Source organism: Globicephala melas, chromosome 11, assembly GCF_963455315.2.
Source record: "Globicephala melas chromosome 11, mGloMel1.2, whole genome shotgun sequence".
Classification (NCBI taxonomy): Eukaryota; Metazoa; Chordata; class Mammalia; order Artiodactyla; family Delphinidae; genus Globicephala; species Globicephala melas.
Genome location: NC_083324.2, coordinates 101,729,506 through 101,754,568, shown reverse-complemented (window position 1 = coordinate 101,754,568; position 25,063 = coordinate 101,729,506).

Below are 25,063 nucleotides of genomic sequence, written 5' to 3'. Positions count from 1 at the left end.
TCTGCTGCTCTTGGATGTTATGTAAATATCTATTAGGTCTATCTGGTCTAATGTGTAGTTTAATGTCCTGTTTCCTTATTGATTTTCTGTTTGGATGATCTATCCCTTATTGTAAGTGGGGCATTGAAGTCCCCAACCATTAATGTATTGCTGTCTATTTCACCCTTCAGGTCTGTTAATACTTGTTAATGCTTGTATTATACATTCAGGTGCTTCTATGTTGGGTGCATAAATATTTACAGATGTTATATCCTCTTAATGAGTTAACCCCTTTATCATATATAATGACCTTCTTTGTCTCTTGTTACAGTCTTTGGCTTAAAGTCCATTTTGTCTCACATAAGTATAGCTACTGCTTTCTTTTGGTTTCCATAGGCATGCAATATCTTTTTCCATTCCTTCCCCTTCAGTATGTTTGTGTCCTTAAAGCTGAAATGAGTCTCTTGTAGGCATCACATAAATGGGTCTTTTCTTTCATTCAGCCACACTATGTCTTTTGATTTGAGAATTTAGTCCACTTACATTTAAAGTAAGTATTGATATGTGTGGACTTACAATTGTCTATTTGTCAATAGTTTTCTGGTTGTTTTGTGATTCCTTTCTTCCTCTCTCATTCTCTTCCTTTGTGATTTGATAATTTTCTGTAGTGGTATCCTTAGATTTCTTTCTTTTTCTCTTTTGTGTGTCTACTATAGGTTTTTGTTTGTAGTTACCATGGGGCTTTTATAAAACATCTTTCATTTGTAACAATTTTTAGCTGCTAACAACTTAACTTCAAACATATACAGAAGCTCTGTATGTATACACTTTCCTTCCCATGCATTTTACATTTTTGGTGTCACAATTTACATCTGTTTACATTGTGTATCCATTAACAAATTATTATAGTTATAGTTATTTTAATATTTTATATTTTTTATCTTTATACTACAAATATAAGTGATTTACATACCACCATTAAAACATCAGAGCTTTCTGAATTTAACTCTATACTTACCTTTACCAGTGAGTTTTATCCTTTGATATGTCTTATTTTACTAATTAGCATCTTTTCATTTCACCATGAAGAAGTCCCTGTAACATTTCTTGTAAGGCTGCTCTAGTGGTGATGAACTCCTTCAGCTTTTCCTTATCTGGAAGACTCTTTACCTCTCCTTCAATTCTGAAGGACAACTTTGTCATGTAGAATGTTCTCTATTGACAGGTTATTTTTTTTCCTTTCAGCACTTTGAGTATATCACGAGACTCACTTCTGGCCTGCAAAGTTTCTGCTAGAAAATCTGCTGATAGTCTTATGGGGTTTCCCTTGTACCTATCAAGTTGCTTTTCTCTTGCTGCTGTTAAGATTCTCTCGTTGTCTTTAACTTTTGACCATTTGCTTATGATGGGCCTCAGTGTGGGTCTCTCTGGATTCATCCTGTTTGGACCCCTAGGATTCCTGGATCTGGATGCCTGTTTCTTTCCCCAGGTTAGGGAAGTGTTCAGCCATTATTTCTTTGAATAAGCTTTCTGCCCCACTCTCTCTGTCCTCCTTTTGGGACCCCTATAGTGCATGTAATGAATGGTCTGTTTGATGGTGTCTCATAAGTCCCTTAAGCTGTCTTCACTCTTTTTTGTTATTTTTTTTTTTAATTTTTGCTCCTTTTATTGGACGAATTCCACTGCCCTGTCCTTGAGTTCACTGTTTCTTTCCTACACCTGACCTAGTCTGCTGTTGAATTACTCTATTGTATTTTTCAGTGCAGGTATTACAGTGTCCAGCTCAGTGATTTCTGTTTGGTGCTTTTTAATATTTTCTATCTCTTTGTTGAAATTCTCATTTTGTTCATCATTGTTCTCCTGACCTCAGTGAGCATCTTCATGACTGTTATGTTGAACTGTCTGTCAGGTAAGTCAGTTATTTCCATTTTATTAAGGTCTGTTCCTAGAGTTTTTTCTTGTTCTTTTGTTTGGAATATATTCCTGTTTCTTCATTTTTCTTGGTTCTCTGTGTTGGTTTCTGCACATTTGATAAAACAGCTACCTCTTCCAGTCTGGATGGAATGGTCTCAGGTAGGAGAACCTCATCAGTCAGCCCAGCCTGAGGTCTTGTTTGTCTCTCAAACCTCTGTAACTGTCCAAGCCATCTTCTTTGTTCCTGGTGCTTCCCAGTAGTAGAGGGGGTGCCAAGGCCCATCAGTGTCTCAAAGGGGAGCACTACAGTCAGCACCTAGATGCAGGTTGATTGGAAGCTGGACTGTCAGAGAGTAGCTAGGAAAATATATCGTTAGGGCACTTCTAGGGAAAAACTGGGAGATGAGCGTTTTTGCCTGCTCTCTATACTTGGCCTGGGTGTGTAGCAGTGGGGGGTGCTCCTGCACCTATTGAGAACTGTTTCTGTGTTTGCTACAGTCCCGCAGCACTCATGAATGCAAGCCCTGTGGGCTATCAGAGCCGGGAGATGCGGGGACCCATCCCTGGGGTGACAGCTGCTAGTGCTGGGGTGCCGGTGTATGTACGCACTCCCTTGAGGGAGATACTGACAATTTGGAGTGGGTTAGAAGGCTACTGAGGAGGCATCCGCTGATTCCCTAGTCTTGGGGGAGGAGAGTAGGCGGCCTCTAGCCCCTGGATGTGAGCTAGAGTAGAAGCCTGGGCCTCAGGCTTGTAGTGTATATGCAAATAGACCCTTTTCAGGGAAAAACCGGGAGGTGGGGCTTTTCGTCTGTTTCCTGGGCCTCTGGCAGAAAGCCACAAAGTGCTCCCTCTAGAGACTGTTAAAAATTGTTTCTTTGTTTGCTGTATACAGGCTTGTGGGTTTCCTAGACACAAATCCCATTGGCTTCCAGAGCTGGATGTTTGAGGGGCTTGTCCCTCATTTGAGAGTCTTAAAAGTTGGTGTGCTTGCCGTGGGGTCCAAATTCTTTGTTCCTCCCTACTGGACTGAGATGTGCCAGGAGTGGGGTTTACGGTGAGTGTGTCTCAGCCTTTCCTACCAGTTCAAGGTGGGTATTTCCTCATTCGCCCAATGTGTAGGAGTCACTCAGCTGGTTTTTGAACTTCTTCCACCCACAGAGATGGAGTTGCTCTGTGGATAGCTGTGCAGTGAGTCCACAGCGGGAGGAGATCTTAGGAGCCTCCTCTGTCGCCATCTTGGAAGAGAACCCAAAACGAGTTCTATTTTTTACTGCATGATGAATTGTTGATGTTCAAAAGCCTAAATATGGGAAGAAGGGCATGATGAGAGGTGAGTGACCAAAGCGGAGGACCGTGCTGTGCACGTGAACTGAGTCACCCAGCATCCCCGCTGACACTCTTCCTATGTGCTGCCCCGTATCTCAGGAGCTGGAAAACCAGAGTTTTCACTGCATTTCCCCAGTTCTTCTGCATCTAGGGCTCAATAGCACTTTAGGTCCCATTATTTGGAAACATTAATGCAAGTTTGGAAAGTCTGCTTCTAATACTTCTGCTGACAGCACCATCGTGGAGGTGTCACCTCTCTGTAAGCAGTGCCCGTTGACTGGCCTGTGGGACATTGAAAAGCACTGCCCAGGGCAAGTATTTAGCCCGTGTAGATTGCGCTGGGCACAGCACGGTTCTGGATCCAGCAGCACGAGCAGGACCTACCCAGGGGGGTTCCTGATGGTGCCAACTCCCTGTCAGGGTAGCTTCCCGATCGTGGCAGGCGGTATGGCTCTGGAGTCTGCAGCTGTGGCTGCCGTCTCCCTGCATGGTTGAGGTCTGCTGAATCAGAGAAGAGCCAGTCACTTCTTTAGTTCTACAGGGTGGCTTTGGGCAGTGATCTTAAAAGATCAATCTGGAATCTGTTTCTTCAGCCTCCCCAAAGAGTCTGTAAAGCATGTAATATCCTGGAATAAATCCCCTTCCACTTCAACTAGATTGAATCCTGTTGTCTGCAAGTGGATCCAGGCAATACACCATGTGCCCTTTGCTGTTCCTTTCCCTGCATATCCTTTTTTTCACTAAACCAAGTCACTACACGTGGATCTAGAACATATTATTCATCCTCCTTGGCCAAACCACAGGCTTTTCCCTTTTTAAAAATGCAACTTGAGATTTACCCTCCATGAAGCCCTTTTAGATGAGTTCGGAAACACATCCCATTTCCTCTGAAACTGTAACTTAGACGCTTAGTAACGGCTCTCTGGGGACTCCAAGAACATTAATCAGTTTCAGAACCAGAGTCAGAATACTTCCCCTGGGAGGCATTTTTCACACGAAGTAAAAAGTACTTTGACCTTAGCAGAGCAGATGAAGACTTAAAAGAAAAGCTAGCGTTGAAGGCTGGGATGGTGAAAGATGTGAAAACTCACTCCTCTAGTCTTTCAAGCTATTCCTCTTTCCGTTTCCTTATCTCTCTCCTTCCCACAACACTGGGAAATTGGCAGCAAAACTAGATGCAAGTTAATCATACCAATGACGGCACTCTTTCCAAAAAAAAAGTCCAAATCTGTCAGCAAAGCATTTCCACCTTTCAGGAGGCCCTGGAGCCCAGAGCTACCTCCAGTGTGCCTGCGACTTCTCTGAGCTGCAGGTGCTGGGTGCTGAGGGGGGCAGGCGGCTCCCGGCGGGCACACACCAGCCACAGCACTGCCCTCTGCTTTCCCAGGGGGTCTCTGTCCACTTCTCAGCCGCAGACTTTCCACCTGGCCCAGAGCAGGGGCAGATAGGGACGCAGAAGCAAACTCGCCAGCAGCTGTAAAGAGAAACTTGCAAAGGAAGACTAAATGAGGAGAGGTCATTCCAACTAATTTGTCAGAAACCATTTAAAATGCATAAATTGTATTTCTCTTTAACTGTGATTCCCAAAGTCTCTGCTTTTTTTCTTTTAACCTGTAGTTGCCTCACTCGGAGTGGTGTCATGACCCTTCGTCAGGGTTTGGTAGCAGTACCAGCAGTTTTGAAAATTAAAAGCGATGATAACTGGCAATTAACGATCATCTACATTTCGATATATTTTACAGTGCTAAGGAGAAACGCAAAGTGAGCTGTTTGTTAATCCTATGTGTTTACGGGTCGTTTCCAAAGCTCAGTGTTCTTTACTTTTTTTTTTCATCTTTATTGGAGTATAATTGCTTTACAATGGTGTGTTAGTTTCTGCTTTAGAACAAAGTGAATCAGTTATACATATACATATATCCCCATATCCCCTCCCTCTTGCGTCTGTTCTTTAAATAATAAAGCCGACACGTTCTCTAACTCAAGAAGTTACGGCGTGAAGTGTCGCTGAACCCATACCTGGGATTTGGAGCTAAAACTTAACTGTAGAGATTCCTTAACTGGAAGGTTGTCCTGCTTGCTCAGGACGCCGGTCTGTAGCTCCTTTAATTATTCTTTCCTTCAGTGAGTGGATTGTAGTGCCTGTCTTTTCGTTCACAGGTGTATGAAATGCTTGTCTCACCAGGATCAAGCAGATATTTAAAACATATAAACATTTCCAAAAGTTACAAAGATGCGTTTTTGAGCATTCTAAGCACTTTTATTATTTTCCACCTGTCATGTGATCATCACTGAGAAGCAGAAAGGCGCTCAAGCACCTTGGCTTGATAACTCCCAAGGAAAAGGTCCCCACGACAAGGGCAAGCCGATGAGCCTCATAACTTGGCACATCGCAGGAACCGGCCGTCCCGAGGCACCTGCTCTTTCAAGATGTGGTAGAAACAAAGGGTGGGCGGGCGCCTGGAAAACTCCTAGCTTCCACTCCTTCTGCAGCTTCATCTTTAAAAAAGAAAGGGGGCAGGGAGTTCCACAGTCCAGTGGTTAGGACTCAGCACTTTCACTGCCAAGGGTTCGGGTTCAATCCCTGTCGGGGAACTAAGATCCTGCAAGCCACACAGTGCGGCCAAAAGAATTTTTTTTTTTTTTTTTTTTTTTTGCGGTACGCGGGCCTCTCACTGCTGTGGCCTCTCCCGTTGCGGAGCACAGGCTCCGGACGCGCAGGCTCAGCGGCCATGGCTCACGGGCCCAGCCGCTCCGCGGCATGTGGGATCCTCCCGGACCGGGGCACGAACCCGCGTTCCCTGCATCGGCAGGCGGACTCTCAACCACTGCGCCACCAGGGAAGCCCTGCATCCTCTTTTTTAAAAACTGTAGACCACTTTATTAAAACTAAAATTTGGTAACAGACACCAACATGTGTTACCAAAAGTGTCGTAATTGCTCTGAAAAATGTGCAAAGCACATACACGTTTGGAATCCCTTCTTTTCATCGTTTAGACAACGTTTAATTTCCTGCCCTGAAACGTGTGGAATATCATTGTAAACAAAGTCTCCTCTGATGGGCTTTCAGGCTTGGGGTCGGTGTTGGGTGCTGAGAACGCATGGACTTGAGTTTCTCGCTCTCCGCGCAGGAGACGAGACACAGCAGCACATGCAGGAATCACTCCTCCTCAACCAGGTGACAAACCAGAGTGACGATCGTCCCCTTCCCCGTGCCCGGTGCCTACGTGACCTTTGCTCTCCACAGTGCGATCCCAGGAATTAACCACAAGAGCTGGTGGTAGCTGCAGGGCTCGCCCTGCGAGCCAGGTCCGCGTTATCACGTGGGCCTCTCACGCTGCCTCTGGGAGGCGGGGCCGCTCATCACCCCCGTGTCCTGCTGACCACACAGAGGCTCAGGGACAGTCAACCTGCCCAAGGTAAAGCAGCCCAGGACCAGCCCAGGTCTCCGGTGCCGAACCCCCCGTGCTCAGCCATCACGTGGCTGCCCTTAGCGCCGGCTTCTGCGTATTAACCGGCCGCATTTCCCGTTCCTCAGGCCTAATGCAGTCAGAACTCTGAAACGCGAACTCAGAGTGATGATCACAAAGCCAAATAATACCAACATGCAAAATACGAGGCTTTAACACTCAGCTCACGCTTGAGACTTTCCTACAGTGCATCTCCTCTAAAGACCCCTGCAATTCACTTATAAATTAAGACTGTATATCAACTTGACCCCTACTCAAACACATTTCAGCATTTATTGCAGGTCAAGTTAAGTCTAAATGTGTCATAAAATAGTTAAGCTTCCCTGTAAGTAAAAAAAAAAGAAAGAATGGAGCTATTTAATTTACACTTGAAAGATCTGAGCTCTACAATGCCGTATATTAAAGAGATTTCCCAGGCAAGACAGGACCACCAAGGAAATTAAACTTTCCCTTCTTCATCATAAGTATGTACAAAAAAAAAAAAGCACTGAACACTGAAGAAAAACTAGGTTAAAAAGAATGGATGAATTCACATTTTTTTTTGTAGCTGACATTACACACGAAGAGGTTTCAAGCATCAGCAAGAAAATCAGATGAGGTCATCTCTATTGCCTCCCTATTTTTCCTGATTTTTATTGGAAATATATTAAATATACACAGAAAGTATCCTCACTCAGTTCAACAATTATCAGTGCCTACCTTATTTATATAAATATTTATATAAAACCCAGCCAATACTCAGTTCCTTCAATTACTTTGAAGTAAACACAAGGTGTATCATTTCACCTAAAAATATTTCCGTAGGCATTTCTAAAATATAACTACTCTTTTGGGGGGAAAAATAACTGCACTATAATTATCACAACTGAAACAATATGACAGTAATTCTCTAGCATCATCTGATACCCAGTCAGCGTTCACATTTCTCTAATCATTTCATGATTTCTTTTCATGGTCTGTTCAGCAGGGTCTGAAGTCCACACATTGTACCCGGCTGATATGTCTCTCAGGTCCTTTTTCATCTCTAGCTTCCCTCTCTTTTTCCTTGAAATGTATTTGTTGAAGAAACCAGGTCATTTGCCTTACAGCACTGTCTGTGTTCTGAGTTTGCTGATTGCATACTGCGGTGTCATTTAAATGTCCCCTGAAATTTGTGTAATTGGTAGTTCGTTTTAGATCCTTTCTGAGATTCAGCATTGCCTCTTCTGAGATTGGTCAACGGTATGATTTTTCCTTCCTCTCCAAAAGAGCAAATCTGTACCATGACCTCAAGCTACACAGTGTACAGCTACTGCGGACGAGGATTTTTTCTGGGAAATTCTTTGGTGGGGAGGATACGTAAGGTCCTCATGTGGTCTAAAGGAAAGAGCACGTACAAACCTTAGAGCCCAACAGACCTCGCGGAAGAGCCACGTCCCCTACGAGTTATGTGACCTTGAGCCCAATAGTTACCCCTTGGTTATTTCATTTGGAACAATAACACCTTCCTTCAAAAGCTGTTGTAAAGATTAGAAAGAGTGGCACATATAGAGCATCAAGCACACCCTAAGTTTCTAATCATGGCTGTTACTGCTCTAGCGCTCCGCAGCTCTCAAGCATGGCTCTGCCCTCTGCCGGGTCCTTTCCCGCTCTGTCTGCTGACCTAGTTACTGCTCTAGCGCTCCGCAGCTCTCAAGCATGGCTCTGCCCTCTGCCGGGTCCTTTCCCGCTCTGTCTGCTGACCTACAGCCCTTTCCAAGCTCCAGTCGCCCACTGCCTTCCCAGGAGGTGCTCCCAAACCCCCAGGCTGAATTACCAGTAGCTCCTCTGTGTACCCACTGTCTCTTGAGTGATCAGCACTTATCAAACCACTAAACTGTGAGCTACCTACAGATAATGCCTCTGTGTCTTTATTTAAAGTTGTTTTAATTATAAAACATTCCACACATTAAAGTGCAGGAAATATTATACGTAAATATAAACAGTTTCTATATATATAAACTGTTACTTATTTACCCTCTACCAAAATTGGGCAAGTATTAATATTTTATCTAATTGGCTTCATCCTTCTCTCTTTTAAAAAATATAATATTACTGACCTAGATAAAGCCTACCCTTATACGTCAGCCCTTTGCTCCTTCCCACAGGAAATGTCCGCCTTAAAGCATATTTTTGTACTTTTATTTCATAAATACGAATTCCTGGTCAAGATATACCATTGCACATATCGGGTCTTTAAGGTTTACATACAGAGTATCAGGCTGTATGTATTCTTTTGCTAGTTGCCTTTTTTAAACTAAATTTTATGCTTTTGAGATTTGTCCACGGTGTAATACGTACCTCTTCTCATTCACTTTAATTGCTGTGTAGTATTCCATTGTACAAATGAATTAAAATCCACTTAGCTGTTTCCCTACTGAGGGGCGGCTGGGTTGGCTCCAAACTTTTGTTACTACAAACTGTGCTCCAGTGGCCAGCTGGGGACATCTGTTCACATGTTAGCATTTCCGGCAGGGGTGGGGGGCGGGGCGGGGGGGGTCCTATCTCCATATCCCAAATCCTACAGCACAGTGCCTGAAATATTAAGTGCTCAATCGGTGTTTAGTGAAGGAAGACATAAAAATGTGAAATGTTTCATTCATCCAAGCATGAAATGCTGGTGGGCATAAAACCAAAGCATCACTGGGGCCCAATTAGTAAAGATACAGAGTTCTCCAGGAGCATTTAAAAATGTGAATAGACTGATATTTCGTGGCTGCAGCCACAGAAATTCCTGTTCCAATGAATCACAGGGGAAATGAAAACATAATGCCAGAGAAAAGCCACCATTCCCCAGGTTGACTTTAGCTGTGTATCTAGTTCGGTCCTGAGGACAGACTGTCAACTGTTACCATGGGTGAAATTGAAGGCCAAGTCAACCACAGAGCTCTGATTTAAGGCCATGAGTTGCCAAGGGGTCTAATACCCCACATCATCATGAGGTCTTACTCACTTTCATGGGAATGATCAAAACTGGGCCAGAGCATAAGCAAATACACTTTGCCCCTAAGTGGCTACTGGGACATATGATGCCACATGTTAGAAGCCAACATCAAGATCACCAAGCTACTTTAAAAACCTGATAATTGATGCTATTTGAGGGAAAAAATACACTCTCAGCTTCTGATACTGCTTAGGAAACTAAATTAGAAAACCTCTCAACTTTGTCATTTTCCAACTTTCCCAGCTATGAGCCTCTCCCGTGCAAAGGCAATACCAAGGACCCATCAACCCAAATTATGAAACCACCTACATCTTCCTTAACCAAATGCTTGGCAGTAGAGATGAGACGATCCTTAGACCACTCAGATCCACTCCCTGGAGCTGAGGATGAAAGTAACCCTCCCTGAGGCACAGGCTGCACATGGGAAGGTGGATGTCTGAATGAATTTAAAGTCCAGCTACAAGGAAAGAAGGAGGAAATAGATCTTGGGTAGAGAGCCAGCAGTGTCAGCAACAGTCCACCCCTTTAGCTTCCCAACATCCCTATGCACGCCTCTTGCCCTGATTTAAGATGCTCATGCCTACATGAAGTATACTCACTCCTGCTCCAAATCTAGGATCTCTGAGTGATGTGCAGGCTTCATCTTCAAGTTCCTTCTCATGCTCAAGCAATGCACAGAAAAAACCAAGAGTGCTGCAATTAAAAAACAAAAGCCATTGGAATATATCATATAGGCCGGCTTTTCCCACTAGTCATTGGCTGAGTGATGGGATGGTGTAGCATGTTGAGGGCCTTGGCCAGAAGAGCAGATCAAAATCTCCAACAGTCTCAGAGTGCTTTGAGGATAACGCCCCACTAGAAAGAAGGAGTCTAAAACAAACAGGTCTCCAGCTCAAGACATTTGTCAAATTTTGAAGCTGCAGGTAGCAACAGGGGGAAGAACTAAGATACAACTTCTACACGGCAAAACAGTTAGAATTCAAAGCTGAGAAAGGCCACACTCAAAGGACAAGGATAAACCAGAGCTGAACCAAGTTTTCCAGAAACCTTGGAAACCAACCCAGCCTCAACCCAGCTCAATCTCTGCTTTCATTGAAGGAATCATCCCTTTATTCTTCATGCTACATGGAAAAAAATAAAGACCTTTGCTGATGAAAGGTACTATACGGCATGACTGAGGTTCTTTCATACACGTTCAGGCACACAACAAAGAGCCAGGAAGATGTGACCAACAACCAAGAGAATATAAACAATAAAAGCAGACGACGGAACATCCAGGTTTTGGAGAGAGCAGAGAAGAATATTAAAATATTAAAGAAATCAGTGTAAACGATGGATGGAAATCAATGAAAAATGGTTAATTCGACAATTAGAGTTAGAATATATACAAAACAATCAAAGGGACATTCTAAAACTAAAACGCACAATACCTAAAATTAAGAACCCACTGGGTGGGGATAACGGTAAGCTGGAAACAAGAGAAGTGAAATTGAAGACAAGTAAATAGAGAAATATATTAACTGAAACACAGAGAGGAAAAATAATACTATAGAGAGACACATGGGGTACATAGTCAAAAAACATAATATCATGAGATCGAAGTCCTAGAAGGAGAGGAAAGAGAGATTGGAGCAGAAGCAATACATGAAGCAGAAGACATAACAGCCAGGAAAGTTCCAAAATTGGTGAAAAGACATCAAACCACAGATCTGAAAATCTCAGGAACCCCAGCGGGGTAAATCAAAGAAAACCATACCTAGGCAAATCAGAGTCAAAGTCCTGAAAAACCTGAGAAAAGTGAAACTCAGATAACTAGCCACAGTACAAAAGACACGTTATCTCCAAAGAAGCAACAGTAAAACTGATGGGCTAACTTCAACAGAAACTATGGAAACCAGCACACAATAGAATGATGTCTTCAAAGTGCTGAAAACCAACCTAGAATTTTATACTCAGTAAAACTGTTCTTTGAAAGTTAAAATAAAGACACTTTACAGACAAAGGCTGAGGGAATTAATCACAAGCATACTGGCACTCTAAGGAATACTAAAGGAAGTTCTTTGGGTTGAAGGAAATTTATCATAGATGGAAACATGGAACTGCAGTAGGGAATAATGAGCACTGGAAATGACGACGGCCACTCGCTGTCTTGATTACTGTAGCATTGAGGTGAGTTCTGAAGTGTGAGTCCTCTAACACTGTTCTTTTCCAGGAATGCTTTGGTTATTCTGGGTCCTTCAAATTTGCATATGAATTTGAGATCAGGTTGCCAATTTCTTGAAACAATGCAGCCGGGATTATGATACAAACTGCTTTGAGTCTATATGTCAGTTTGGTGGATATTGTCATTTTAACCATGTCTTCCAATTCATAGACATCGGATGTCAGTTCTTTTAAAACGTATTTCAACAACGTTTTGGAGTTTCAGCACACTGTATAAGTTTTTCACTTCTTTTGTTATATTTATTCGTAAGTATTCTTTTTGAGGCTACTGTAAATGGAATTGTTCTCTGAATTTCATTTTGATTGCTTCTAGCATATAGAAATGCAATTAACTTTGTATATTGATCTTGTATTCTGCAACTTAGCTGAACTTGCTTATTAGTTCTAATAGGTTTTTAGTGCAGTCCCTAGGATTTTCTATATATAAAATCATGCCATCTACAAACAGACATAGCTTCATTCTTCATTTTCAATATGGACGCCTTTGATCTTTCTTCTTGCTTAATTTCCCTGGCTAAATTCCCAGTATAAGGTCAGACAGAACTGGCAACAGCAAATATCTCTGCCTTGTTTCTGATCTTAGGTGGAAAGCACTCAGTCTTTTACACTAAGTATGGTGCACTTAGCTGTGCGTTCTTCACAGATGTCCTTCATCAGATTGAGAAAATTCCCTTCAATTCCTAATTTTTGAGTGTTTCTATCATGAAAGGGTATTGACTTTTGTCAAATACTTTTTCTGAACTGATTGAGATGATGATGTGGCTTTTGCCCTTCGTTCCTTTGATATACTGTACTACATTAATTTTTTTTATGTTAAACCAAAAATTCTGGGACAAATCCCACTTAGCTATGGTGTACAATCCTCCTTTATATGTAGCTGGATTCAGTTTGTAAGGATTTTTGCATCTATATTCATAGGAAATATTGGATTGTAGTTTTCTTGTTATGTCTTTGTTTGGTTTTGGTATCAGGATAACACTGACCTCATAGAATGAGTTGTTAAGTGTGCCTTTGTTTTTTTCTTTTTTTTTAAATTTGTTTTAAATCTATTTTTAGAGAGTTCAAAAGTAAAGCCTTCTGGACCTGGGCTTTTCATTGTGGGAAATTTTTTTTATATTTATTTATTTATTTGGTTGCGCCGGGTCTTAGTTGCAGCCCGTGGGCTCCTTAGTTGAGGCTCGATGGCTCCTTAGTTGTGGCACATGACTCTTAGTTGCGACATGCATGTGGGATCTAGTTCCCTGACCAGGGATCGAACCCCTGCATTGGGAATGTGGAGTCTTATCTACTGCTCCATCAGGGAAGTTCCGTTTGTGGGAATTTTTTAAATTACTAATTCAGTCTCTTTACAGGCAGTTTTTGGACGGAAGTACAGTGAGAGCATCACGGCCACCCTCGTTCTAGATAGTGTGGTGTGGACGCTGGAGAGGACCAGGCTCAGGAGCTGTCTGGTGGCCGAAGGATCAACAAGTGGTATTTCATGGGGATTAGATTTGGACAGGCTGGCGGACCCGGCTCCACACGGAGGCAAAGGCGACCTGAGCGGAACGGGCACTTCCAGTCACCGCCAAGGACTGCCCCCTTCTGACTTCTGTGCTGCTACCTTCCCTCGGGCGAGAGGGGCTCCCCGCCCCGCCTGTCACGCGGCATGCAGGTGCGTCACCATATCTGCTGCCTCTTCGGAGGAAAAGCCAGAAATTCAAGTTTTAATTTTTAACTTCCTGATTTTTCAAAAGAATGACTTAGCATGTTGGGAAACAGCATGTGAATCCAACAAAACATACCTGCAGAACGCATCTGAGCTGCGGTGACAGGTTGCAGCCTCCGGGTGACAAGGCAGTTGTCCTTACGGCGTGTGGCCACGGCCAGGCCTGCTCTTAGGAAGCCCCTCGCAGACGGAGTGGGCTGCTGGGCCCGGCACCCCACGGCTCACCCCAGCGCCCCTCGTCCAGGCGTGGGGGATGTGCTCCCTGAGGAGCTGAACTGTCACTTCCTGTGGTCCTGTCTGCCGTCCCTGGCGCTGATGGGCTGGAAACAGAGATGGCAGTGAGCACCCAGGTGATCGTTCCTCCGGGCTGGCAGACAGCCCACGCGAGAGTCTGTCCAGGCCGGGAACTCGCCAGGCGACCCGCAGGGGCCGGCAGAGCTGTCGCCGTCTGCCTCCGCCAAGTTCCTGTTCTTTTCACAGCTTATTCTCCCCTGCAAGAGTGAAGCAGAGTAAAGCAAGCTTGCGCTAACTGAGCCCTGGTCCCAATTCCTGCCCACCTCAGGCCTGGGCCTGATGTGACGGCCTGGAACAGGGAGGCTCTGCACAATCCTCATCGGACTGTTTCCCCGAACCCACCACTGCGCAAGTTGCCCCCTCCCAGTAGACACACGACAGGCCTCACACGCGGTGGGTCGAGCAGCACAACCGGTAGCCCTGGAGGGTGACCCAGGCCCTCTCCTGATGAGCTGGTGACCACAGCCAGTCAGGGGCCGCGGGCAGCTCAGCGGAGGGGAAGAGCCCCTGACTGATGCTCTCACAGGGGACAGCGTTTCTACCTGGGAAACTGGGGGGTGGGCAGCACTTCTGTTCCATCGGGAAGACAGCCAAAGCCCCAAAGCATCCGGACCCTGGTAGCCGCCCTGCCCTAACACCGACTCCCCCGCAGGCCCGAGAGGCCAGGGTCTCAGAGCTTCAGTCCGCACGTGCTCGTCTGCAGAAAGGAAAGGATTCCAGGAACACAAAGTGTTGTCTTTCCAAAAACAGCAAGCCCAGATGCCTTATTCCGAAAACTTTCTTCACACCTGGAGCTCAGCCTTCCCCATCCAGCGCGGGCTGGGGGTGCTGGCCGGGCTCTGCTGGGAAGCGGGCAGTGCTCCCCACCTGCGTGAGGAGCGAAGGTGTTGATGAGGAACGTGTGCGTTTCCAGGGGCTCGGAGCAGGCGTTTCTGGGCGGGGTCAAAGGAGGCTGCCAGGGAGCCCTCTGCCAGTCTTGTTTTCTCTGAACTTCTGGCCCCAGTGGGGAAAGGATATTGAAACTTCTTTTTTTTTTTTTTTTAGAAGATGTTGGGGGTAGGAGTTTATTTATTTATTTTTTCTGTGTTTGGTCTTCGTTTCTGTGCGAGGGCTTTCCCTAGTTGTGGCAAGCGTGGGCCTCTCACTATCGCGGCCTCTCTTGTTGCGGAGCACAGGCTCCAGACGCACAGGCTCAGTAGTTGTGGCTCACGGGCCCAGCCGCTCCGCTGCATGTGGGATCTTCCCGGACCAGGGCTCGAACCCGTGTCCCCTGCATCGGCAGGCGGACTCTCAACCACTTCGACACCAGGAAAGCCCGAAACTTCATTTTTAATGTTCAGTTATGGTCCACATGCTGAAGGGTTACAGCCTGGGATTTAGAAAACCAAGCCGTGAAAAAGACCTGAAATGCTATGTTCAAGGCTGGTCTGCCAGCCTACGATCCCTTCCAGGACACAAGCCCAAAGGCACAATCTGGGACGGTGATGTATTATTCTATGCCAGTGGCATCGTACAGTTAGGACAACCCCGTTCACACCCCCAAAGTTGTGAGTTTATAGCAGTACTTCAGTCTGCAGGCTACCTAATGATTTCTACAGGGCTTTCCCACTTGGACTTGATGGGCCCTCATCTCTCAGCTCTCCCCACGCTATCATTTGAGGAGTAAGCCTGGCGCCTTGACTGTATTTCTTTGAGGCCAGTCTGAAATGATGTGTAGACCAACCAGTCCTGGCAATAATCGAAAGGGGGGAAGTTGGAGAGAGACAGCCAGGCTCAGAATCAATCATTGCTCCGTGGATACCTTAACCACCAGTAACTTAAGAAGGCAAAGCTCTTCAAGAACGAACAGCTCGTGTCTCTCACTGGCACCACTGGGGGATTCCAGAGAAAAACTGGCGACCGCAGGAAAGCTACCAGATCCCAAAGGGTCTTGTTAGATGCTCAGGGCTTTTCTTTTCTTTAAAGTTGAGTCATCAGGTTCATAGAGACAGGCAGCAGAATGGGAGTTTCCCAGGGCTGCAGGGACTGGGGAAGGGGTTAGTGTTTAATGGGGACAGATTTGCAGTCTTACAAGACAAGGAGCTCTGGAGATCTCCTGTTAAGTAGACTTAACACTACCGAACAGTTAAAAATAGTTAAGATGGTAATTTTTATATTATGTATATTTTGTTATAAAAAATGAGAAAAAAAGAAAAAGAAGAGTTGAATTAGCTGCCAACATACACAAGTGAAGACATCACTGTTACAAATCTCGGCTCCCCGCTGCCCTTCTTTGCGGCCAGATCACGTGATACGGCGGGGTGCCCGCCTGTGGGGCTGTGAGTGACAGCCCCGGGTCAGCTGCGTGGCTCTGCCTGTCACATCCCAAGCTCCTGGGTCTCAGACTCCTGTGCTGGAGCAAATGGAACACACTCTCCACACCTGCCCCAGAGCAATTAAGATGCAAAACTTTAAATAGGCTTTAGATCCCCATTAGAAAAGGTCTTTACAACACACTCTTAGCTGTGCTTGACAAATAAATTAGGCAAATAGCAAATGTGGTCCCACGGGAGGGCAGCACAGGCTGGCCGGGCCGTACTCAGAGGGGCTTCTGTGTCGCCCCTGCAGCCGAGGTCCCCCTCTGCCGCTGCTCCAGGCCAGCCGCCCTGCCTGCTTCTGCAGACTTGGGGCCACTCAACAGGTCCTGAGGGACGAAGGGCACTGGTCCTCCTTCCAGGACACTGCCTCCCGGGAGCCCCAGACCTGCAGCCAGGACCCTGAATGGGGACAGTGTGTGATCTCAGAGGGCCAATTCGTCTGCTCCTGGGAAGCAGGAGCCCAGCCCACCAAGGGCCAACTTTGGGGAAGATCTGTGGTGTGGAATCTGTGCCCTGGAAGCAAAGGCGAGTCCCCTGGCTGGTCGCTGCCAGCAATCACAGGCTACCAAGACACCTCTGGGGGTGACAGCCAGGGGCTCCCAGCCCCCGGCCCCGCCCGGAGCAGCCGTGCACAGTCACTCCTCTCTGGGGTCCAGAACGTTCCTCCCTGTGCAGCGTTTGCAGGATCCAAGGACGGGTCCCAAGTCCCAAATAAGGAAGAACATCTGCAAACGGGCACCGAAGGAAAAGGAATAAATGCTTGTGACGTTGAGTTTTGCCGTCAAAGCACTTGGAAAGGCCCCCAAGCCTGACATTATTTTTCCAAGTTGTGGTCCTTAAGGTGTTGTCCAAAAAGTGTCCGAAGGACCCAGGGAAGGACAGAGAGGCCTCGGTACCGTCTGTGTCAAGATGTCCCTGGAAGAACAAGCAGGGAGTCCTAAGGGCAAATGCAGGAATTAGCACAGGGAGACTTGGGCCTGGGGGTCTGGATGCCCACATTTCACAGTGACAGTGACCTTTAGAAGTGAAGCTGGCACGTGGCACAGAGCAACCCGACTTTAAAAGCCATCAGTGGGACTTACGTTTTCATTTATGTTTTACTATTTTATGCAGAAATTCCTGGTTCTGGACAGCTCACAGAGGGAACCACAAGAGGAAATGGGTGAGCTGTGAGGGGCAGAGGATTGAAAACCCTAGGTTTTCAAGAAGAAAACCTACAGTGTTTCCTGCATCTCTACGTTGGAATTTATCACTCGTCCAAGCACAACAGATAACTGAGCGGGGTATTCCGCCACCTCTCCAAAAACAATACGGCCACGCGTCCAAAGCCCACCGCTCCCAAAACCTCATATCCGTCTATGAAGGGTCCCTCTGTGGTAACCATCTCGTACCAGGTAAATCCTGCTGCTGTCACTGAGCAGGCACAGTGCTTTCCATTTCTATGTGGGCTTTGAACAGACCATAAATCCATGGATGAACTAGTCAGATTTTGACCACATTTCTTTCCACAAAGGCGAGGTGAGCCACGATGAATTTAAGCCTAGAGGCCTGCACAGGAAAATCCTACAGATTCCTTCTTCATAAATTGAGGATGAGACGTGCGGAGGATGCCCAGCGAGTTCTCGCTTACCCCCAGATGCCCAGGTCGTGTAATAGCTCTTTGGACGAATGGCTGGGAAAGCTCAGCCTTCCTCGGTTCTGGGCCAGCGCACCAGCGACCGCCCACGGCTGTGGCTGAGCCACTACCCTTCCGGGCTCAGATGCCTGGTCCCTAAATTAGGCCCTGTAGGTTTCCTGACCTAAGCCTCCATGATTTTGTCTTTAATTTGCAGGAGGCAGGGAATAAAGATCAGATAATACCTTGGAAGAAATGGGCAAAGAAGTTGGAAGAGAAGTTGTTGCTGGGGGCGATAGCTGCCAGCTCTACCTGCCTTAACCCCAGGGAGGAGGGATCCCTCTTTGCTTTGAGATCAGAGCTCAGCCTTTCTAGCTCCCAGAGAGATGCTGCAGCCTGAATCTCGCAGCCCTGGTGGGCAAAGAGAACTTGGCCTGAAGTGCGTCATTCCCCCAGCTGCAAAGAGCCCCGTGTTAGGCATGTCTTCACCTGGGAGGAAGGCACCTTATCACCACATTCAAGGGGAGAGGAGGGGAGAGAGGCCACGTTATCATTAGTTAATTTCTGCTCTTGTGACAGGTACAGAGAAACAATGGGAAGATGACGTGGGGAAAGCAAAGGTTCCAGGAAAGGTCCAGGTGTATCACTGAACAGTGAAGTCCTTATAAATAAATGATGTCATATAGTCACAAAGGGGTTTTTAAAAAGCCTTACGCTACACTGGGTGAACACAAAGAGGCCAAACACTGCCTAACAAGGCTGTCTTTATTCCGTGGATCCCAATGCTTCCTTCAGCCTCTAAGGAGACCGCAGACGCTTTGGAGCGCCCCAAGTTCAGAGGAACATCGGGACACTGGAAGGCTTCCAGGAAGGAGCCGCCAAGTGAGTTACAGGCTGCAAAGGGCAGCGTGACAGGAGAGGGTCAGCCGCACGGAACCCCAGGTCAGCACGGCGGCTCTGAGCCCACCGGCACCAGCACAACCCGCAAATAATCACCAGGACCCCCGTGAAGGTTCCCCTTCTCCCCAGAACTGGGGCCGGGCAGCTGCAGACCACACCTGGGCTCTCGGCCAGAGAGCCCACAACATAGTTATAACCTGCAGATCTGGAGGCCGCGGCTGCTGGCCTGAGGGACGGGGATTAGCTGTCGGCTGCCAGAGACACGGTCCCACGGAGGGTGACCAGCCAGGCAGAGTGGTGTCCGGGTCGGTGCAAGGCACGCACCGGCGCTCTCGCCTCTGTCCCCTGCTCCCACCCAGCCCTTCCCCTTGCTCTCCTTCCCTCCCTTCCCCCTCCCGCCGCCACAGTGACGCCCGCTCGCTGGCCTCCCGTTCCATTCGCTGCTTCAGTCCGGGGAGTAATGAGATGTTACAACAGACCGCCCTTGAGGCCTCCGTGACCCTGCAGACCAGCCTCCAAGACCACAGGGTCTGCAAAGACGCGCAGCCAGCACACCGCCAGGGTCACGGGAGAGACCGTGGAGGCCACTGCACCGCCTCGGTCCTGCCCACCTGCCGCCCAGCCTGCATCTCGCACCGCAGTGTGGGTCAGAGGTCAAGGATGCAGTCTTCTGGAATCCTGGGTCTGTCCTCTTCGACTTACGCAGCCTGAGCCTGTCTTTCCCTCAAATGCACAACCTCTTACCCTAAATTTAATTTTTTGAAAAACCCAGAGGCAGGAAGATGTGGGAGAGTTACTTCATCTTCTGTGTTTGAAATCAGTGATCTGAAAACACATGGCTTTTAGGTGCACTAATGTGGCCATTACCTGGGGCAATTTACAGATGAATTACTCATGCTTCAGGAGAAGCTCTCCCGAGTCTTTTCCTTCCTTTTATTAACAATCCTGTGTTGACTGAGGACAAGCAAGGAAACCAGCATGGAGAGCACCGTTAGCCAGCCCACCTGGATGGACAGGTGCGCGGCTCCACCTGGCCTGGGGGGCAGCCCTGGAAGCTTTGCCATTACAGGCCCCTCACCCCTGGGAAGCTAAGGTTCTACCAGGGTCTTCCTAACCCGTGTCCACTCTTCTTCCTTAGAAAGAAACCTCATAAACGTGACAACCATCCTATAGTTCAGATTTGGTCAGGGTTCCGGGTCCACCTGTGATCCTATGATCGGCGGTTGTCTGTGATGTAAGGACACAGGACGGAATGTCTGCTGACCCCCAGACATGGAGTGTGGACGGGTGGACGGAAAGGCAAGCCGTGCGGCCAGAATTCAGTGCCGACTTGGGGTCGGAGCTGCTTCTACTTCTCTGCCTCCTTCCAGCTGTTCTGCGGCTTCCCCAGGACCCCCGGAGCCCAGGCCTCCTCCTGCCACCTGCACCCCATCTTGCAGGCTCTGCAGCTGCGGTGTGAGGTTCCACAGGACCCCCTGCTCACCCTGTGTCACAGGAGCAGTTGGGTAAAGCTGGAGGGGCCACCGGAGGAATCCAGGCCCAGGCGGATAAAGGCCAATGTCCTACGAGACAGTGGAGGAGACAAAGGGCCCAGGACCCAGAGGGCCCTGAGGAGGTGCAGCTCAGGCAGCTCGTGGGGCTGGGGTCTCAGAGACCCCAGGTTAACCATGGCAGAGCATGAATGGATGAACGGATAAACAGAATGTGTTCTGTCCAGACAGTGGAATATTATTCAGTCTTGAAAAGGAAGGAAATGCTGACACCTGCTACAACATGGCTGAACCTTGAGGGCGCGATGCTCAGTGAAATAAGCCAGTCGCAAAAGGGACAAATAGGGTCGGATTCCACTTATATGAGGCACCCAGAGCAGCCAACTTCACAGAGACAGAGTAGAATGATGGGTGCCAGGGGCTGGGGAGGGAAAGTATGAGAGGCACGCATGTAACGAGTACAGATTCCAGTTTTGCAACATGAAAATGCTCTAGAGGTGGATGGTGGGATGGTTGCACAACAGTGTGGACATGCTTAATGTTACCGAGCTGTACACTTAACAATTGTTAAAGTGGTACATTTTATGTTATGTGTAGTTTAACTGCAATTTTAAAAGGGTTAAGATAGTTTTTTAAAAAGTGAACCTGGGGAAACCCCAGAGGTATCCTTGCTGACATCAGTAGGATGTCCACCATCATCACAACCATTAACACAGTACTGGTGATGCTAGCCCGAACAGTTAGGTATGACAAAGAAATTAGATGCATAAACATTGAGAGGAGGTGAACCTCTGACTGTTGATTCATGGTATTACTACAACCAGGAAACCATAAGAGAATTAACCAAAACTACTACTATAAACAAGACTTCTACAAGAGGAAGGTCGAAGCAAGGTCAACATTAGCCTCTACCATGCCTTTGCTCAGCTTAGGAAAATGTGTCCCATCCCAGTAGAAAGGGCACCTCTTTCTGGTCATGGGGTCGTAGCCCCATGAGCATGCTGCCTGGCCAGGAAAGGGCAAGCTGAGTTCCAGCCCCACGCCCCCCTCAGCTGGAGGCCTTGTGCAACGACAAGGTACACAGATGCACACTCTCAGCAGTAAGACAGAAAATGAACACGTAGAAATCAACAGCTTCACACAAACAAACAACTCTCCTTCAAAAGATGGGGAACGCAACACGGTTTACAAGATCAGTAAGAGAAGAAACATCTAGGAAAAACTAACAAGAAACGTGTAAACCTTCAGAATAAAACTTCAAAATGCTCCTGAAGGATACAAAGGTGGAATTTTTACATTGAAGAACATACCATGTTCTTGACAGGAAGACTCAACATCAAAAGATGCCAACTCTCTCTACATTCATTTAATTAAATATGAATACCATCTCAGTTTTTTAAAGGGCATTTTTCTGGAACTAGACAAGCAATTCTAAAGTCCATATGAAAAAAAGGAAAGAGAACCAAGAAAATTCTGAGAAGAAAAATGAGAGAATTATTATTAATTTTCTTGGATGTGGTAATGACGTGATGATTATGTAAGAAAACGTCTTCCTTTCGGGAGTGGCATGCTGACATGCTGTCTGCACCTTCTGTGTGTATGCACAGGCTCACACACATCTGTGCCCACACACACACACAGCTAGGGCAAAGGTGGTACCTGCTATCAGTTGTTGAATTTAGAGGGTGGATACATAGGTGATCATAGGTAAATAAATAGGTGATTTATTTATTCATAATAAAAAGCTAAAAAAAGGTACACCATAAACAAAGTCAAAAGACAAACTGGGAAAAACTATTCATAACTCATATCATAGACAAGCGTTCGCCTTCCTCAAAAACCCCCAAGACCGACACCACGGAGGCTGGGAGGGCAGGGGTGGGAATTCCACACCCATCAAAGTTACAGATGTGCCTACTTTGGGCCTGACCACCTGACGTCTGGGGATTTAGCCTGTGATGGTCCTCACACACACATGACAGATTCCAAATCGATCCACTGAATCATTGTTTGTTCTAGTAAAAGGCTGACAGCACCACAAGCATCCCTCCATGCGGGGTTAAATGACCTCAGCACGTCCACCCACAGAAGAGCAGGCGCCTCTGGAGAAGGAGCTCCCTGGGCACTAAGCAGAGATCTGCAGGATACAGTATTAGGGGAAAACTGAGGTGTTTGGGGGTTAAAAAGGAAGAAAATAAGAACATATTTTTATGTGTTTATATTTCCACAGTGACATACCGGAAGGACATGGCATGCACATCCTCCCCCAGACACACACACAAACCTAATCAAAGGAGCTGCACTACAGCTGGGCTTTGGGAACGGGAGGCCAGTGACCAGGTGGGAGGAAGACGTCTCAACGTCTGCCTTTTTACATCTTTTCTACGTAAACCATGTGCATGGATCACCTATTCCAACGATAAAATTCAAAAGAAAAAGAAAGACATAAAGAACTTCTGAATTCTAGACAAGGATTTCCTAAGTGTTGGCGAGACAATGTGAAGATTCCTCTATGAGTCGTCTGGCCAACACCTTGACCCCTGACCGCCTCTGTGACCTCGGTCACCTCCTTTAAATGGTGCCAAATAGGGAGCCCGCTGCTCAGCTGGTGAGCCGGGTCCCTGTGCAGAAACAACCTCGACAATCCAGAGCAAGAAACCCTTCCCTCGGTGACTAGAAGCGTGGCGTTTGCCCCAAACTCGCCATCAGCTCTCCCCCAGGCTCTGCTTGTATAGATACAGCCCGGCTTCGCCCAGGGGCCTCGGTCCTTTCCAGATAATTCCTAAACAAATATGGAGGCGAGACAATCAAAGAGCAAGAGCAGGGAGGGCGGGGAGCCGCTGCCCCTCGTGGTCTCGTCCAAGACACCAGCGCGAAACACGTCGCCACCCTACTGAGCCACCCGGATGCCAGGAGCCCACACGTGCTGATTCTGTCCGTTCCAGTCTCTTCGTAAGAGAGAAAAGCCAGAGAATGTGAAGGGCCTGTGCTACGTGCGTGGAGCGCGGGCCCACCGGAAAGCCCTACCCTCTCCCAGAAGCCACCTGCTCAGGGTGAAGACAGAATATTTTGCAGAGCGTAGCTGCCTGTCGGGAGGACGTCCCTGGGCTGCCCAGGAGGCGACGGGGACAGAGGCTCAGGCAGCACCCCCATCCTGACACCCCTCGGCGGCTCCCCTGCGGTAAAGTCAGCTCGGAAGAGAACAGCACTCACTAAAAGCCTACGCAGCCCGAAGGTCCGGGCGAGGGAGGCGATGCATTTCGTGGGCCACTGCAGGGGGACGGCCCGGGGTTTAGAGCCGTCAGGAAAGCTCTCGGGTCTCCGTGACAGTCGACCTGGGCCTCTGCTCAGGCCAGCAGGACAGGCCCAGCGCCCGATGAGTGCCCTGTGTCCCCAGCGCCCGACTCACCTACCCAGGGCCAGGCCAGCTGGGGGTGACAGCCGCCGTCACAGCCTGGCGCCCCCAGGGACAAAGCCGCCTCGAGTTATCTTCCTAAATCCTCGGCCTTTCTCCACCCCCGACAACTTCAGCTCTTTCTGTTTTCATTTTACACAATAAAATTACACAGGGCAATACGATATTTAAATACAGAAAATTAGAGATTTGGGGTTTTCCCAAGTAGGGTAATGTCCGTGTCAGCTCATCACTCAGAGCCCCTCTGGAGAGAACTGCAGGCTGTAGGGGGCCTCCCAGCCCAGCGCCCTCCTGACCTCTGCTCACCTGATCCACCAAGGCCCTGGACTGTTTTCCCAGAGAACCGGAGAGAACAGTGCTGCTGGCTCTAGCTAACGACCGGCAGCACCAAACCCACGGAAGCAGATGGGTGGGTGAGCTCAGCTCCGGGCCGTGGCTCAGGCCACAGCGTCTGCGCCCTCCCCGGGCGTCCCGGAGCGACCACTCTCTCCCAGGACATGTAAATACAGCTCTTTGTGACCAGAGGAGGATGACAAGGTCAGGACCAGGGAGAGACCCCACTCAGAGCATTCTCTTTTTTTTTTGCGGTACGCGGGCCTCTCACTGCTGTGGCCCCTCCCGTCGCGGAGCACAGGCTCCGGACGCGCAGGCCCAGCAGCCATGGCTCACGGGCCCAGCCGCTCCGCGGCATGTGGGATCTTCCTGGACCGGGGCATGAACCCGTGTCCCCTGCATCGGCAGGCGGACTCTCAACCACTGTGCCACCAGGGAAGCCCGGAGCATTCTTGATAAAAGAGCAAACCTTGGGGACCCAGGGGTGTGCACGTCTCCCCATCATCCTCCTTCCTGCTGTGGCCCCCTTCTGATTCCTAGCTCATATTCCTAAATTTGAGGTAGCAGCCACGCGAGTCTGTGCTTCAGAATTACCGAGTTCCGACACGTCTGCCCCTGTTTCCCTTCCTTTCCTGACACATAAAGCGAGAGAGTCTCTGGTGACGCCCTGGTTCAGGGTTTGCACCAGCCAGACTGAGGGTGAGGGTGTGCGTGCCGCGTGTGTCAGTGGGTGGTGTGTGTGTGTGTGAGAGTGAGTGTGCTGAGCAGGGGGTGAGCACGTGTGTGGTGTGTGTGTGAGCGTGTGTGGGGGTCAGAGACGGAGACAGAGCACCTCTTGGGTGGCGGGGTCACGTGCTGAATCACTGGTGAACTGAAGCCAAGCAATTCAAACGAAGAATTTCTTTTTTCATTGACTCACGAAAGGCTTAATAGCTCTGGCAGAAACTCCCCCAGATTTTTACCTTTGGGCAGACATGGCCCAGCACCAGACAAGAGGTTTCCGCCCCAAAGCATCTGGCAGGAAGTCAGGAGCAAGGAAGTCAAGTGGCTGAGCCCGTCGCCTGGCCTCGTGGTGGC